We start from the raw sequence: 15,086 nt of genomic DNA, 5'->3' as shown, positions 1-15,086 counted from the left end.
CTCTGTCTGCAAGGCAATAAAACACCCCTGGGACAGTCTGCCAAACACGGGCTGGGCCAAATGACCCGCAAGGACGGGGACTTCCAGCCCTCCAGGTGAACTCCATGTTAGCAAACCCATCGCACAGCCCTGCAGCCTCCCAGCTGAGCACAGCAGGCTGGAAACATCCAAGGTCATCTCGGTTTGTGCCGGGATGAGCTGAGCCCTTTGGGGAAGAGGCTGTTTCCGAGTGGTTGTTCTAAATGTATTCCTCTTATGCCCAAAGTCATCTGTCCCCAGCGCGGATATCGGAGGCATCTTCTTCCCTTTGTGCCAACCCCAAAGCGGCTCCTGGGTGCCGTCCAGGGTCAACCTTTGTGTGTCTGCCCAGGGCACACACCAGAAACAAAAGATAAACTTTATAAACAAGCGCAAGTATAAAGTAAACACAGCCTCAAAACACTGCTCCAGGTGCCTTTGAAGTGCTCAGCTCCCATGTCCTCTTGCGCTGGGCAGGAACAAGCTGGATGTGGCATAAGGAGCACGTGGGCATCCAGCCCCCGCCACATCCTGTCAGCCCCACACTGACGAATAATGCTGTAAAAATCCATATTCCCAGGAAAACATACGCACAGAGCTCATGGGAACAAACTATAAGGCTCAGGCTTAAGGGGTGTTGGTAAAACGGTGATTGAAACCCAGCCATATAAACAAACCCTTATGTAAAGCACAGGAACAGCGACACATCAGGGTCAGTTTAGGCAGAGAGGAGAAGAGCGAGGCCACCAAAGGAAATCCCCTTGCAAAGCAACATCCTGCACCAGGTCAAGCACTGGGGAATCTGGCCTGGAGCAAACTAAAGGAGGTGGAAAAAGTTCACGGAACAACCACATGAGTTTGAAAGTGAAAATAAGTGCCCACAATAGGATACAATGGAGAGTAAATAAAGAAAAAGCAAGCAAGGCAGGAGATAAATGAGAAAGGAAAGATGGCTGTGTGATGTAGGGGGCTTGTGGGTTTCTCTGTCCTGGCCTCAACCCTTGGCGGTCATTCAGGATTTGCTAAGGGTGGCTGCCCTGAACCATGCTTTTCCAGACTATTTCCTGACATCCTCACATTGAAATGAAAAACTACATTCACACAGCAAACATCCTGATAACTATGCCAATACAAAGTATCCAGGCCCAACCCAGCGCACATCGTAGAGTCGCACAGCAGCTCTGTTGCTTGGTCCAAAATGCTCACATGAGGTCTTTTCCTTCAAGGGCCTGATTCACCACCAGCACATGCTGGTCCAGTTTTGCATCAAGAACCCTTTACCAGTTCAAACTGGGGTGGTGCAGTGGTGAAGCCAGGCTGGAGTTCAGTTTCCCGAAGCATAAACCACCTTCCTTTCAAGGACAGGGACAGGACCCAGAGTGATTTACGGGTAGTGTTAATGGTATTTGATAAGCTAATCCTTCCCGCGCAAAGAGAAAGTTGAGCTGTTAATTGAACCCCGGGACAAGTTCTCGCAGGCAGCACCGCGGGGTTTCCTGGCGCTCCTCTGCGGGAAGAGATGCGAGCTCCCTATCACTGAGCTCTGCTTTGGAAAACCATCTGGTGAGGGTTCAGCCTCCACGGAGGATTCAGGACACACAATCTGAAATGCCTTTGTATTTATTTTTGAGGGTGCCAAGCACTTGTCACCTAAAAAATCAGGCTCTGAGTCATTGAGGTGGGACATGGCAAATGCAGCCACCCAAAGCCATCCAGAGTATTCTCATCCTCCCAATGGCAGATCCATCCCCCAAAGCCCGTGTCTGTCCCAGCTGCCAGGCAGGGAATGAGCAATGTCACTTTTACAAGAGACTACCTGATTTCACCAATGGTGACAAATCACATAAACACAGTATCCACACCTGATATTGGAGGGTGGCAGTTGGTCTAAGGAGTGAGATGAGAAGATCCAGCTCTTCTTTCTCCCTCGACAGATGTGACCAGGGTTGTCAGCACAAAAGTCTATAATGATACATTATTATTATTATTATTATTATTATTATCATCATTGTCATTATTATTATTACTACTATTATCACATAGAACGGTCTACACATTTGCTTTCTGGGTAGTATTTGAACAACTAACATATTTGCCAGAATACTTACAGAAAGCAAGAAAGACACACGAAGAAAACTGATGTAAAAGCTCCTGTGGTCCCAGCTATTTTTCTGGCCGAGCCAGCCATAGCAACACTAAGTAACAAGGCTGCAGGGTTTTCAGTGCTCAGTGGACTCGTATATAAGAAAAGCTTGATCAGCAACCAGATATATTTGCTGGTTTCGGTTGGCCCTGCACCATCACAGTACAACAGCGCGTGTGTTCCAGCCATCTATAGGATCGTTAAAACGTATGCAAAGCAAGTGAATTTGTTTGAATGTATTCAAAGAACAGCTATTCATATATTCATACAGGAATTTGTGAGAGTACCCTGTGCCAAACTTAAAATCTGGGCAGCAATTGTTAGCTTAGGACAGTATGTTATACTGTACGCTTAAATCCCCTTTGTCAGGAAATGGAGATCTTTTCAGTCGAATGACAAAAGAGTCGCATACTTTGCGTGTGATCCCTTTGCAATTAGCTTAAGCGTGGAATTAGCCGTGTTCAAATTGCCTTGCGAAGCCTGGCACTGTTCCTATTTCACGCACGTCCACACATGAACAGTTTGGCCTGGGAGCCCCATCGCCAGCTCCGCCTGAGCACGGGCCAGGTCGCTATTCATTACTATGAAATTAGATTCTTTTCCTCTCCAGCTCTCACTCGATCCTCAAGTTAAACACGCTCATCCTACAGCTGCAGGACCATTACTTATTGATAGCAGCAGAATTAAGTCCTCCCCCTGAAAGGAAGGGATCAATTTTAATACTCTTAAGTTTCCAGTCGCTGCAACTTTGTCCTCAGCACCATTATGTATCATAGCAACGCAGCTTGATTCAAGGTGAAACCACCCCCTAAATATTTTTCTATAGCTTGCTGCTATTACATTTATTTATCTGACACCTGCTGCCACCTTTCCACAGGTGACAGGGTCACCCCAGACCCCCACACCAGCTTCTTCCCACCTCAAATGGGGCTGCTCAGCCCCAGCATCTGCTGTGGGGGACAGAGATGCCACAAACAGCACCAGGAACAGGGGAGAACCGATGAAGGGGAGGAAGAGGAGGGAGCTCTCACCTTGCCTGATCATTAGGGCAGCAGGATTAATTAGCAGAGGTACTCTGGGCTGGTTTGAGACGGGTGCTCCCCGGTCTGCAAACCCCTTTCCCGGGGACTTTCCCCCCCAAACCACATCAAGCGTCTTTCTGGCTGCTGTTATTGATAAAACCATCGTCCCCAGCACCACGGCGGTGTCGCCTGCAGATGGCAACAGCGCCCCGGCAGCCCAGCCCAGCCCAGCCTAGCCCAGCCCAGCTCAGCTCAGCTCAGCTCAGTCCAACTCAGCTCAGCCCAACTCAGCTCAGCCCAGCCCAGCCCAGTCGCTCCGCGCAGCTCCGCTCCGCACCAAGGGGAGAAAGGCTCATTTCCTCAAAACAAAACGAAACACAAAACCAACCAACCAACCAACCAGACCCTATTAATTAATTAAATTAATTACATTCATTAAATTAAAGGAGAAGTCAGGGTCTAGCTGCTTCTAAATTGAGGGGTTTGGCTCCTACAGTAGGAATGGGCTGGTTGAAAACCCCTCTGAACTCTACTCCATCTCTCAGGCAATGCCAATCACATCATATTACAAAGCAGAAATATGAGGGTTTGCAGATACAGATTTTACTCAGTTCCCAACACTTAATTTTTCTATTACAGTAGATTCTCTTGGCCAGATCTCATACAGCATGCATAACACAAATACACAACCCTATATATGCCCTAGCATTTGATAAATCAATCTCACACTCGCTTTTCTGACACCTAGACCTTTGAGAAGCTTAATTTTTTTTAAGTTTAAAAATATTTAAGTTAAAAAGCACAATTCCTGGTGACCTGGCCCTGAAAGCATCGCGGTGTTGGGTAACTCCAGCACTTGGGTCTCCGCACCATCTCCCAGTGCAGCAGATACTTGGAAATAAACCCAGATACATTACGAAGCTTTCTAATATTTTTGCTACTTTTAGTGTGTGGGGTTTGGTTTTATTTCTTAAATCAAAGGTAGGGACTGGCTGCTCCTTGTGGTGAAAGAGCGAGTTAGGAGAGAGGAAGAGTCTGAGCTGGGAAAGGAGAGGAAGGAAGCGAGAGGGAATTGCTGGATGTGGCGGAAAGGATGGACAAAACCTCTGGCCACAGCTGGCAGAGGGGAAACACAACGGGAAGGCAGGTCAACTGAGCACAGGGGGAAATTACATTAAAACAGGAAAAATAATGGAGGTTTAGCCTCAGCCGCACAGTAGCCCGCTCATATATAAAGGGGCACTCTGTGCTTTGAGGAGGTGGTGGGCAGAAAATCGACGTTTTCCCTCAAAATGACATCCAGGGACCCCCAGGAGAGGTGGCCCATCACAATTCCCGGTTTTCACCTCAAAAAGTACAACTGTAATCAGCAGGGGATGCATCCCAACGCCTCCATCTGTGTCCTGCTGTATTTCTGATGTCATAATTGTGTACAGGCCTCTGTATAATAGAGAGGCATTAGCTGGTTTTAATTTCCACTGACTTCTCTGCAGACAGGCTTTTGTCTGGAAGCTGTAAATGAAAGCATCACACATATATCACCACTTGAGATGTCGTGTCGTCGCTTAGAGAAGTAATTACAAGCAGCCATCTTCTTTGAGTCAAAAAGGCAAGAAATATGTTGTTAAAGCTCCTGCTACACAGAAATTGGTGAACACCTGTATCTCCTAATCACGCCACATGTATTTATTGGATACTCACTGTGTTTACTCCGTCCTGCTCAATGTCCTGGACTCGCCCTGGATCCACAAGAGATGAGAAAGATTGCAGGAGGCCTCAGAATTTCTGCATTGAAGCACTTGCCGAGATGAGGTGCACAACACGGGGAGGGAGGAGGATGCTCTGGGCTCAGAATCTCACGTTTTGAATCTCTTTTTAAAATCATATTCACTTACAGAAAGTCCTGCAGAGATGGATGCACCCCGCACATGAACTGTGCACTTTAAGCTTTATGTCTGCTTAGAAAAAACTGTTTGGGAGTGGTGCATGATGATCTCCATCTCCCAAATGATACCCAATCACTCTCGAGTACTCCGTTCTCCTCCGCCATCAAATCAGCTGATTTTCTCAAAATTAAATCAATGCCATTTAATTGCCAAGTGTGTTATTTCAGAAAGTTACCCAGCGTGGTCAGAATTAAGAGTTTCCCATGTGCCATCGCATGAGCAGGTGACAATTCAGGTCTCAATGCTGCAAAGCTGTTGGCACAGGAGGAATCCAAAATGAGCGGCTTTACCAAGCGAGGCCCAAACCTACACAGCAGCGCCAGAAAACTCCTTCTTCCGCACCAAAATAATTACAGCAATTCCTGTGTTGAGACCATCAAGCGCGTTTTATGCTAAACTCTATTACTCACTGAAAATCTTGTTCCTTACATCTATTTAGGTCCATTTATGCAAAAATCAATCTGTCGTGCTGTCTAAAGATGATGTGGCATGAGGGGGACGCTCACTGCTTCCACCCCAAGCCCTCAGCGAGGCAACCTGGGACACAAAGACTTCACCTGCTTGTATTTTCTTACACCACAACCCCAATCAGAAGCAGCCCAGGAACCCCTTGGAGATGCCCCAAGCAGGTCCCACACTAATAGGGCTTCAGCTTCCCGGGTGCTGGGCACACCAATGGTTTGAGCTGCCTTGGAAATGTTTGTGCAGATGGGAACTGGGGTCACCGGTGCCATCCAGCATGTCCAGACTGGTGAGGCACCCATCAGCATCATTAGGGAAGACAGCACAGAAAAGGGTTACGAATTCAGCGGTGTTACCAGTTAGACAGGAAATCAATAGGGGAGACACTAAATAATGGCTCTAAAAAGGCAATTAATTAATTAATTATAGAGCAAATAGAGTGACTACCCCACCAGAACCAGTAAATCCCATCGCACAGGGGCTGACAAGGAGCACCTGGATCTGCAGCGCTGGGTGTGTAGAGGGTAGTCTGGCACCGCAAACAGTAAAAATCATCCAAGTCTTTTATCCGTAGCAACCCAGCTGCTGGTGGGACTAATTCATTAGCGCTGGTTTATTATTCTGGAAGCGATGAAAGAAGAAAAAAGCAATTTCACTAATTCAGTCTTTGGAGAGTTAGCCAGCAATCTCATCTCCCCAGTACCAGCTCTGGCGTCTCTTCTGGCAGCACAGGTACCCACAGCCCCCAGCTCCACCAAAAGCCACTTCAGATGCTTTTATTTTGGTTGATTTCTGTGGAACTGCAGGGGGGGCAAGGCTGTTTCCCACCCCCAGCCCAGCTCCCCAGCCCAGCCTGAGCTCAGCATCCCGCACGCTGCCCCCTGCACCCCCCAGCCTTGGTGGGGCTGAGCATCGCAGCAGCCCCCTCGGTATACACCGTGGCAGCGTTTTCTTCTCTCAACGGCAAAACCACGATTACATTTTCCATATTTTTATCCTGACTTTCTGAATTTAAATATCAGCTCCTCCAGATGTGACCGAGCTACTCACTCCAACCTGTGCCAAAAGCAGGGTGAGGAGGACACGGCAAATCTGCTATTTCGGGACCCACGGACCTCATTTCCCAACGCGGAATATTTGCCCTTTTACACCCAGCCCACCAACACGGGGGTTGCCGGATAGGGACCCCCCCAAGCTGTGTGGTGGCCAGCGGGACCCCCCAGGCCCAAGTGGGGGACACGGGGGTGGTCACGCTGGGGCTTTTCCTGTTTTTTGCGCCACCTCCGAGGTCGGCGCGGTTATTTATGTCACATAAACACCACAGTTAAAAATAGCGGGGTCAAACCTCCCCTGCCCTTCATCCTCCCCCCGCGGCTCCTGCCCCCACCCTCAGCATCCTCATCCCCCTCCCCCTTGTCCCAAGAGATGCTCACAGGGCTGCAGCGCTCGGTGCAGGATGCTGCCCCATTATCACCCCACTCCCAGGAAAACAGCTGGCATGTTTTCCTATTTTTTAATTTAATTTTTTAACAAGCTACTAACCTGCTGCTCCGGCAATGCACAGGCCATCCTCGTTTGGGGTTTATTATTTATGATGTTGGATAATTTATTTATTATGTTGGATTTATTCCCGGCGCAATCCCTCCGGCTGAAACGCGTCGCCCATGCACGGGGGCTCCGGGGAGTTCCGGCTGGCACTGACAAAAATGGGATGGGAAATGTTTAGTTCAGTAAAAGTAAAGAATCTTCAGATAATAAGAGGGTTTTTCAGCAGGATGGTGCTCGCTCCCTGCTCTCAGTGACCCCCACGTCCACAAAAATTGGGACCACTTGAAATCCCCGTGTGGGATGGCAGAAAAGCAGCTGGGGTGACCCCGCATGGGATGCGGGAGCTGATGGAGAGAGAGAACATCCCTGCGCATCCCTGGGTGGTGGTGGGGGGGAGCACCCCTGGCTGCCCCCCAGGTGTGAGCAGACAGATGTTGTTTCACCTCCCGATGCTCGGGGTGAGCTGGGGATGCTCGGCCAGCTGGGAACCGCTCCTCCGGGCGCCTTCTGACTCATGCGATTCGTGTGGGTGGCAGAGAAAAAACGGCTCCGAGAGCAAAAGGAATGGGAAAGAATTCGTTGCTATATTTAACCACTAATAATAGGAAGATGCTGAGCTTTTGGGCTAAGTTGTAAATAACAGTGAGATGAAATCATTGCAGAAATTCATGACTGGATCGTGGCAGCCTCTTGAGAAACAGCGTGACTAATGAGGACCGCGGCTTGGAAAAATGTTGCCCCCTGTAAAAAATGAAAAAGATTGGGTTTTGGTTATTCCAGACCACTGCAGCGATCCTTCCAACTGCGACAAATTGTCCTTTATTGCCTTTGGGTTGTTACTGCATTTTAATACATTTCAGCGTTTATGTGTCCAGCTGCTAATCCATCCATCCATCCGCAGCCTCCTCTGGTCTCCCAGGGGTCCGACTGCCATCGGGGGGCTTGAAATTCAACCTGTGCTTAAGGATGGCATTGGATTGATCTTATAATCCTGGAATAATTGTTATTAATCAATATAATTTGATTCAGAAGAAAAACAGCCATTGGAGCAAATCATCCCTATTACATGAGCGTTATATGAAGAGATGCTTGTTATTTGTAACACTAAAAGGCTCAGCCAAAACTCACTGCATGAACCTGAGCCTTTCCACCGAGCCAAAGGTTTCAAGTCCTAATTGCAAGGGGAGATTCAATCTTTCTAATGCTCATTTTTAGTAGAAGGAGTAAAATACATTCACTGCAACATGGAGTCTGGGAAGCCTGATATTGATGTCATTACCATGAGATATTTAGGTATTTCCACCTTTTATTTATTTGAAGAAAATACTTCTTGTTTCTAGAGAGCATCCAAACTCCTCACCAGAAGACCTGACCCAGCTTGGGAAGGAATCGGAGTCATGCAGGAGTGTGTCAGCCTCTCTCACTTTCTCTGTTCTTTAACGATCTAACAGCAAATATTTGCTGCAGTCGAGATTTCTGAGCTCTGAGGTAATGGCTTCTTTTTTTTTTTTAACATATGCAGAGTCATCTCCTTGTTTCTTCAGCTTTATTGCAGTTACAGATGTGCTTGAAAAATGTGAAGCAATAGATCTCAGCTTGGAGTGTTTCATTTAAGCAACGTCGAGCTTTCCCTGAGCAAATGCCCCAAGCTCACTGCTGATGGGCAACCCTAAGGGCTTCTTTAGCATTTTTTACAGAGATATTAAGAATTATCTGCTCAACCATTGCAAGGTTTGGGTCTACTAGATGTTATAACATCATTAAAGCTGTTAGAACTGAGCGTTTTTCTATCTCCAGTCCAGATCATCCTCCAAAGCTGTGCGTGCCTCCATCAATCCATGGGATTATTCCTGCTATAAAATACTACTCGCCACATATGAGACTTTCAGTCCTGCCCCAAAAGAGAAACCTCAGCTTCAATATGTTTTTCCAATTAGTTTTCTTGTATTCGGAGGAAAATATCTAAGAGAAAAGGAAAGGGAGAAATGAAGCATCATTCTATAAAGAGCATTTTGGGTAGCGGGCTGCGCTGAAGGGAGGACTTACACAAAGGGAAGTTCAGAGTTACACAAATGCTAATGGTTGCAGGGACAATTACACGCACTATAAAGGAATTATTTTGCCAGGTCAGCTCTTTGGCATCATCTGAAAGATCTGGAAGTCAAATATTTAATGATCTGCCGCTCCAAAGGGATCGATGTATTTCTGCAGGGGTCATTTGCGGGATCGATAATTGTCCATCCCCTGCAAAACTGGAGAAAATCAGCTTCTAAAGCTCCTTCCCAGAAACCGCTCGGCAGCCCCAGGGTTACATGAGGCTCCGAGCCACCACAAAGTGGGTTTTCCATCCAGAGGAGGAGAAGAAGAAGGAAGCGTGAAATAGGAAAGTGGTTTGGATGGGCAAAACCTTCCCATCTTCACCCATGTTTGGGCTGGTATAGGGGGTGAAAAGCTTCTCCTTTCCCCATATTCTGCTTTAGGATTTTAAAATGAAAATCAAGAAGTAAAATATTATCTATTAAACATATATATATTAAAATAAAATTCACGCAGGAGTTCTCACAACCAAGCGTTTTTGTGGGGAAATTAATACCTGTGACAACACGCCGTGGCTTTTTGGCTCCCCATTTTCAGGTAGTTTCCCAGAAAACTGTTTCTCTTTTTCCAGCATTGTCAGCGGGGTTTTCCCCCTGGCCACAACCAGATGAGTCCTCGTGGTCCCATCCCGGCCATGGCTGGTGGTGGCAGAGGGATGGGGATGGGAGGACCCTGGTGTGGGTGGTGGGACGAGGAGCCTCAGAGATGTTGTGGTGCCTGTGCCCGGGCTGCAGGTCTTGATCCCAAGTGCAGAAACCAGGGTCTTCATTGCTTTATGAGATCTAAAGCAGCCACAGCTTCAAAAGGTTCAGTGATAGAGGCATTTGTGGATGTGTAACTAAAATAATTACCTGATGATTTTCAAGACTAATTCTAATGAACATCTGGGTCTTCTCACCCGTAATTTCTTTTCGGTTTCATCAGTGACAAAGGTCGTGGCGACATGGAAAGCATCTTGAACTACATACAAGTGATGCTGCTGCTAATATAATAGAGACAATGCTTTGGTTTACCATTGGACTCCCATCCCTGTCAAAAACACTTGCAGGATGATGCGTAAGATTCAAAGAGTCAATCACCTGGACAAAAAGGCAAATAAGTTTTGATCTAACCTGAAGAAATGTCTTGGAAGACGCCAGGACCGCTCCGGTGCACAGGGACACTTGCCACACTTCAATAGCCGATGGCATTGATTTGCTGGAAGCTTTCGGTGCTATGGATGAGTATGAAGGTTCAAACTGTTGAATTTGAGTGTTAATATAGATGTAATTAACTGGTTGTAGGCTTGTTTAAGAGGATTACAAGGCAAACTACAAAAGTTTGAACGCCAGACTCTCCTGGCTGCTTCAGTGCATTGGGACAGGCTGCCCAGGGCAGTGGTGCAGTCACCATCCCTGGAGGGTTGAAGAGGCATAGATGAGGTTCTCAGGACATGGGGCAGTGCTGGGGGTGGGTTAAGGTTGGACTCAATGATCTTAAGGATCTCTTCCAACCAAAATGATTCTACACCCCAGTGCTGCCGCCTCCCCAGTCAAGCCAGCTCAGTGGTCCCTGCAGCCCCCCCACCCATTCCCACCCCAGGGAGCTGGGGAGCAGTCCTTACACACTACTGACCTATCCGCACCCCCACCAGCAGCTGCAGCTGCCTATGGCTTCATTACTCACATCTGTGACACCAATTACTCCTGATGGAACCAATTAGCCCTGCCTGCCACCAGAACCCACACAGGAACCCACAACCAGGCAGAAAACACTCCCCATATGTTTCCAAGGGCCCAATCAGCACCGTCCCACATTCCCAAAACTCAGCAGCATATCTGCCCATGGCTGTCCCAGGTGTCCCCACGCAGCCACCAAGCCAGTAGGGACAAGTCCCCTGGCTCCCCTTGGGGCTGCTATTTCTTCATTTTCCCAAGCTGGGCACAGGGCTGCGGGAGCTGGGGCTGCTGCAGTGAGCGTAGCTACGTACCAGGATTTTCATTCTCATATCTTCTTGCTATTGCAGCAAGGTGTTCTCTCCAGCCACCGTTTTCCCCATCTGACGGCTGCAGAGTCACTCAGTCGCTTCTCCAGGCTGAGCAGCAGAGCCCGACCTGCAGCGCACACTGGATGGCCCAACCGTTCGCTTTAATGAGCTATCAACAGGCTTTAATATTTCATAGCGCTCTGATTGCGGAGTTACAGCTTATCAGAAATGTTGTTAGAATGCAGAGCTTTATTAATGGATATGTAGGCTTCGCCAGGCACCCTACTGTTTACTCACCATCGTATGTGCCTTAAAACACTCGCGTGGGTTATTGTCAAGAGTCTGGAGTGAATGCAACCCCAGGCACAGCCGGGAGCTGCTGTCGGAGCCAACCCTGCCAGCCATGGGCTGGGACATGTCCCCAAGGCACACGGACAGGGTCCCCATGGCCACCCCCTCCTAAAGCAGCATCCATGCCTGAAGCCCTTTCTCCCCATTCCAGGGCCTGTCTGCAGGGAAAAATGCCCAGAAAGTGAGGAAACGTATGCAGAATAAACCCCTGATGATGACAGAAAGAGGCCGTGGTTTCCCGGCGTTTGCTGGAAGCCCAGTGTCATTGATCCCCTCCTTCCTTTCAGATTATTTTTAGGTAAACTCTGCCCAAAGCTGTATTTGTGCTGAGAGCCTTTTCTTCCCATCTTTTCTCCTGAGTGCCACAAAATCTGTAACGGAGATGATAAGCATGAATTACCCAAATGTAGGGATGCTGCTTACAGATATCAGCAATGAAATCATCACAGGTCGAGTAAACAGGATAAAGGAAACAAACACGTTACACATGATGGTCATGTAGGTGGTTTAGCTGCTGTTTATCAGATTTGGCATGATGACCTAAAAGGAAACCAAGCAGAAAAGTACTGGTCATTTTTTGCCATGTTTCATCTTAGTAAGTTTTTCCATCACTAGATTAGACCTCTCTCTCCCCTCCTGGCTGCCTGAGGAGTTTTGCAATTGAACCAAGGGTATCCGAGGGTAATCAGCAAACAATGCAGCTGAGGGTCTGCAATTGTAGGGACTGAATGCAGTGATGGATTTGCTCCCCAGATGTGCAGGCAATGGTCTCTGCTGGGTGACACTGGGACCCCCTTGGCCTTGCCAACAGGCAAAAAGCTGTGAAACCTTAATGGTAGGAATAAAACCCAACAGAAAGGAAGAATGAAAAGCTTACCCTCACCCGTGCCTTGTAGAAGTGCCAGGGAGCCTGCTGTCACTGCCTTCTCCAACACTGCACTTGTCCTTTTTAAGTGGCACAGTCAGTGGCGGGCTCTGCACCTTACATTTCCCCTCGCATGGGTCACTCAGGGCTCAGGTGTCACTTGGGTACCACTCATCACCATGCCCTTGGGTACCATTCATCCCTGTGTCCTCGGGTACTGTTTATCCCTGCATCCTTGGGTACCGCTCATCATCACATTCTTGGGTACCATTCATCCCTGCATCCTTGGGTACCACTCATCATCACATTCTTGGGTACCATTCATCCCTGCATCCTTGTGTACCAGTCATCCCCGCATCCTTGGGTACCACTCATCCTCATCCCCACAGCCTCAGGTTCATCCCCACATCCTCAGGTATTGCTCATCCCTGCATCCTTGGGTACCACTCATCCCGAGTATAGATGATCCCTAGTCAGGGTTCCTGTCCCCACTCAGAGGAAGGGACGTTTCGACTCAGTGGCAACTTTTGGGGCACTTTTAGCACAAAGCTCAGTTGGCAGGGACACCCCACCAGTGACCCGGCTGGGAGAGGCCGGGTTGGGGTGTGGGGCTGCCCAGCCCCACGCTGCCCTGGCGCAGAGGCCGAGCCTGGCCCGATGCCCCTTTCCCCACCGCCGCCGCCCCATTAGCCCGTGAACCGCTGCCAAATGGCCCCATCAATTTTTCATCAGGGATAAAACCCAGCCCGGCGCGGATAAAACCCAGCGCTGCCGGCGGGAGGGGCGCGGGGCTCGGCCCGCACCTGCGGCCTCGGGGAGCGCCGCCGGCTCCGCGGAAGGTGCGCGCCGGGACCGGGGCGAGTTGCGCAGGGCGCGGAGGATGGCGGGCGGGTGGGGACCCGCGCCGTGCGGCCGGGATGGCTGCGGGGGCGCCGGGACTGGGCTTGGGGCTGGGTCCGGGGCCGAGATCGGAGTCGGGATCGGGGCCGGGCGCTCTTGGCTTCCGCAGGCGCGGTGGCTGGCGCGGAGGCTGGCGGCGCTGCTCGTCCTTCTGGCGCTGGTGGCCGCCGGCTGCGTTCTGCACCGCCGCGCCTGTCCCCCGCCCCGCCGCCGTCCTCCACCCGCCCTCCGCCGCCCCCTGCCAGGCCCCGCCGCCCCGCCGGACGCGCTGCGGGAGCCCGGGGGTCCCGCCGCGGAGCCGGGAGCGGGGCTGGAGCTGCCGCCGCTGCCGCGCTACGAGGAGGTGAAGCACCTGCCCAGCTACGAGGAAGCGCAGCGCGGCCCCTGCCGCCCCTCCGGGAACGGGCAGGGGGACGGGGGCGGCTGGGGCTGAGCCCTCACCCCGCTGCGCACCCGCGGACGGGGTGGCGGGGGGGACAGCGAGGGTCACAGCGGTCGCCGCCGGATGGGAATCCCGAACCTCCCCAAGGGACAGGCAGCGGTCCCCACGGGGGATGCGGTGCCCAAGACGGAGGTCTCTGGCAGGGACACACCGGGGGTCACTGGAGGGACATTGCGGACCCCGAGGGAGACACTGTCCCCTGGGAGGGTTGTCCAGCAGCGCCCAGAGACGGATGGTTTGTTGGACACTGGACTCCGCTGAAGGGACGTGCAGGGCTCCCAGGAGGGACAGCCTTGCCAGGGCCCATGGACGGGCGTGCGGCTGCGCCTGGGAAGCTGATGCTGGTGTTCCCAGTGGGACAGGACACCTGGGCTCCGCAGAGGAGGGATCTGCAGCCTGGGGAGCTCCTGCTCACCTCCCCAGGGGACACAGCCTGGGCAGCGCAGTGGCCAGAGAGCTGCTCAGCCCCCAAGCCTCAATCAGGCCTTGTTATGAAGAGGAATAAGTCATCCAGTAGGAAGCCGACTTGGGGACATCACCTCTGATACAATGACATGACCTCCAGTACAATGACATGGTCTTCACAGGGTGACAGAAGGCAGCTCCCCTCGCCTGGGCACATGCTCAGGAACACCCAGTTTGCTCGTCTGTGGAAGCAGCAGGAGATGGTGCGCAGGGTCTGCATGGACATGACTGCACAAAGTTGTCCTGACAGAGCGATCCTGGCACCTCCTGCACCCCAAATCGTGGGGAAAGCAGCATCAGACCTGTCCCTTCGGCATCGTGCCGCGGTTGTACGCGACCTTATCTTTGTCAGCAAGGCAAATGGAGGAGAACAACCTCCAGAGCTTGCTAATAAAATCTAGGCACCTTCTGGTACCATGCTTCTTATTTCTTTGAGGTGACCTGGGATCACTTCAGCTCTAAGGGAAATTAATGGCCCAGCCCAGCACAGGCCATGCCAGACCTGGGTGCTGGGCACTGCCAGGATTCCTGCCCACAAACCCTCCAAAAACCCAGCTACCTCGGTCTGTGGGTCCCAGCTAAGGGGCTCCCAACAAGATCGAGTGTGAGATGCTCATTCTCCCCTCACAGTAAATGATTTTAGGTGCAAGAGACACATTCCTCATCCTGCAGAACCAGGGCTTGGGATACATGTCAATATACATGGAGGGACATTAGGACCTTTTTAAAAATCTGTGTTGTTGAATAAAATAAGCTACATAAAAGGGTAATTCTGCATCTTAGTAGCCACACGAAATGAAGGCTAATGTTGTATAATCCGTGGCCATCTTCATCCAGTGCCACGAGGTTTATTGATGTTTG

Source organism: Patagioenas fasciata, chromosome 9, assembly GCF_037038585.1.
Source record: "Patagioenas fasciata isolate bPatFas1 chromosome 9, bPatFas1.hap1, whole genome shotgun sequence".
NCBI classification, from domain to species: Eukaryota; Metazoa; Chordata; class Aves; order Columbiformes; family Columbidae; genus Patagioenas; species Patagioenas fasciata.
Note: the sequence above shows the minus strand (reverse complement) of the source record.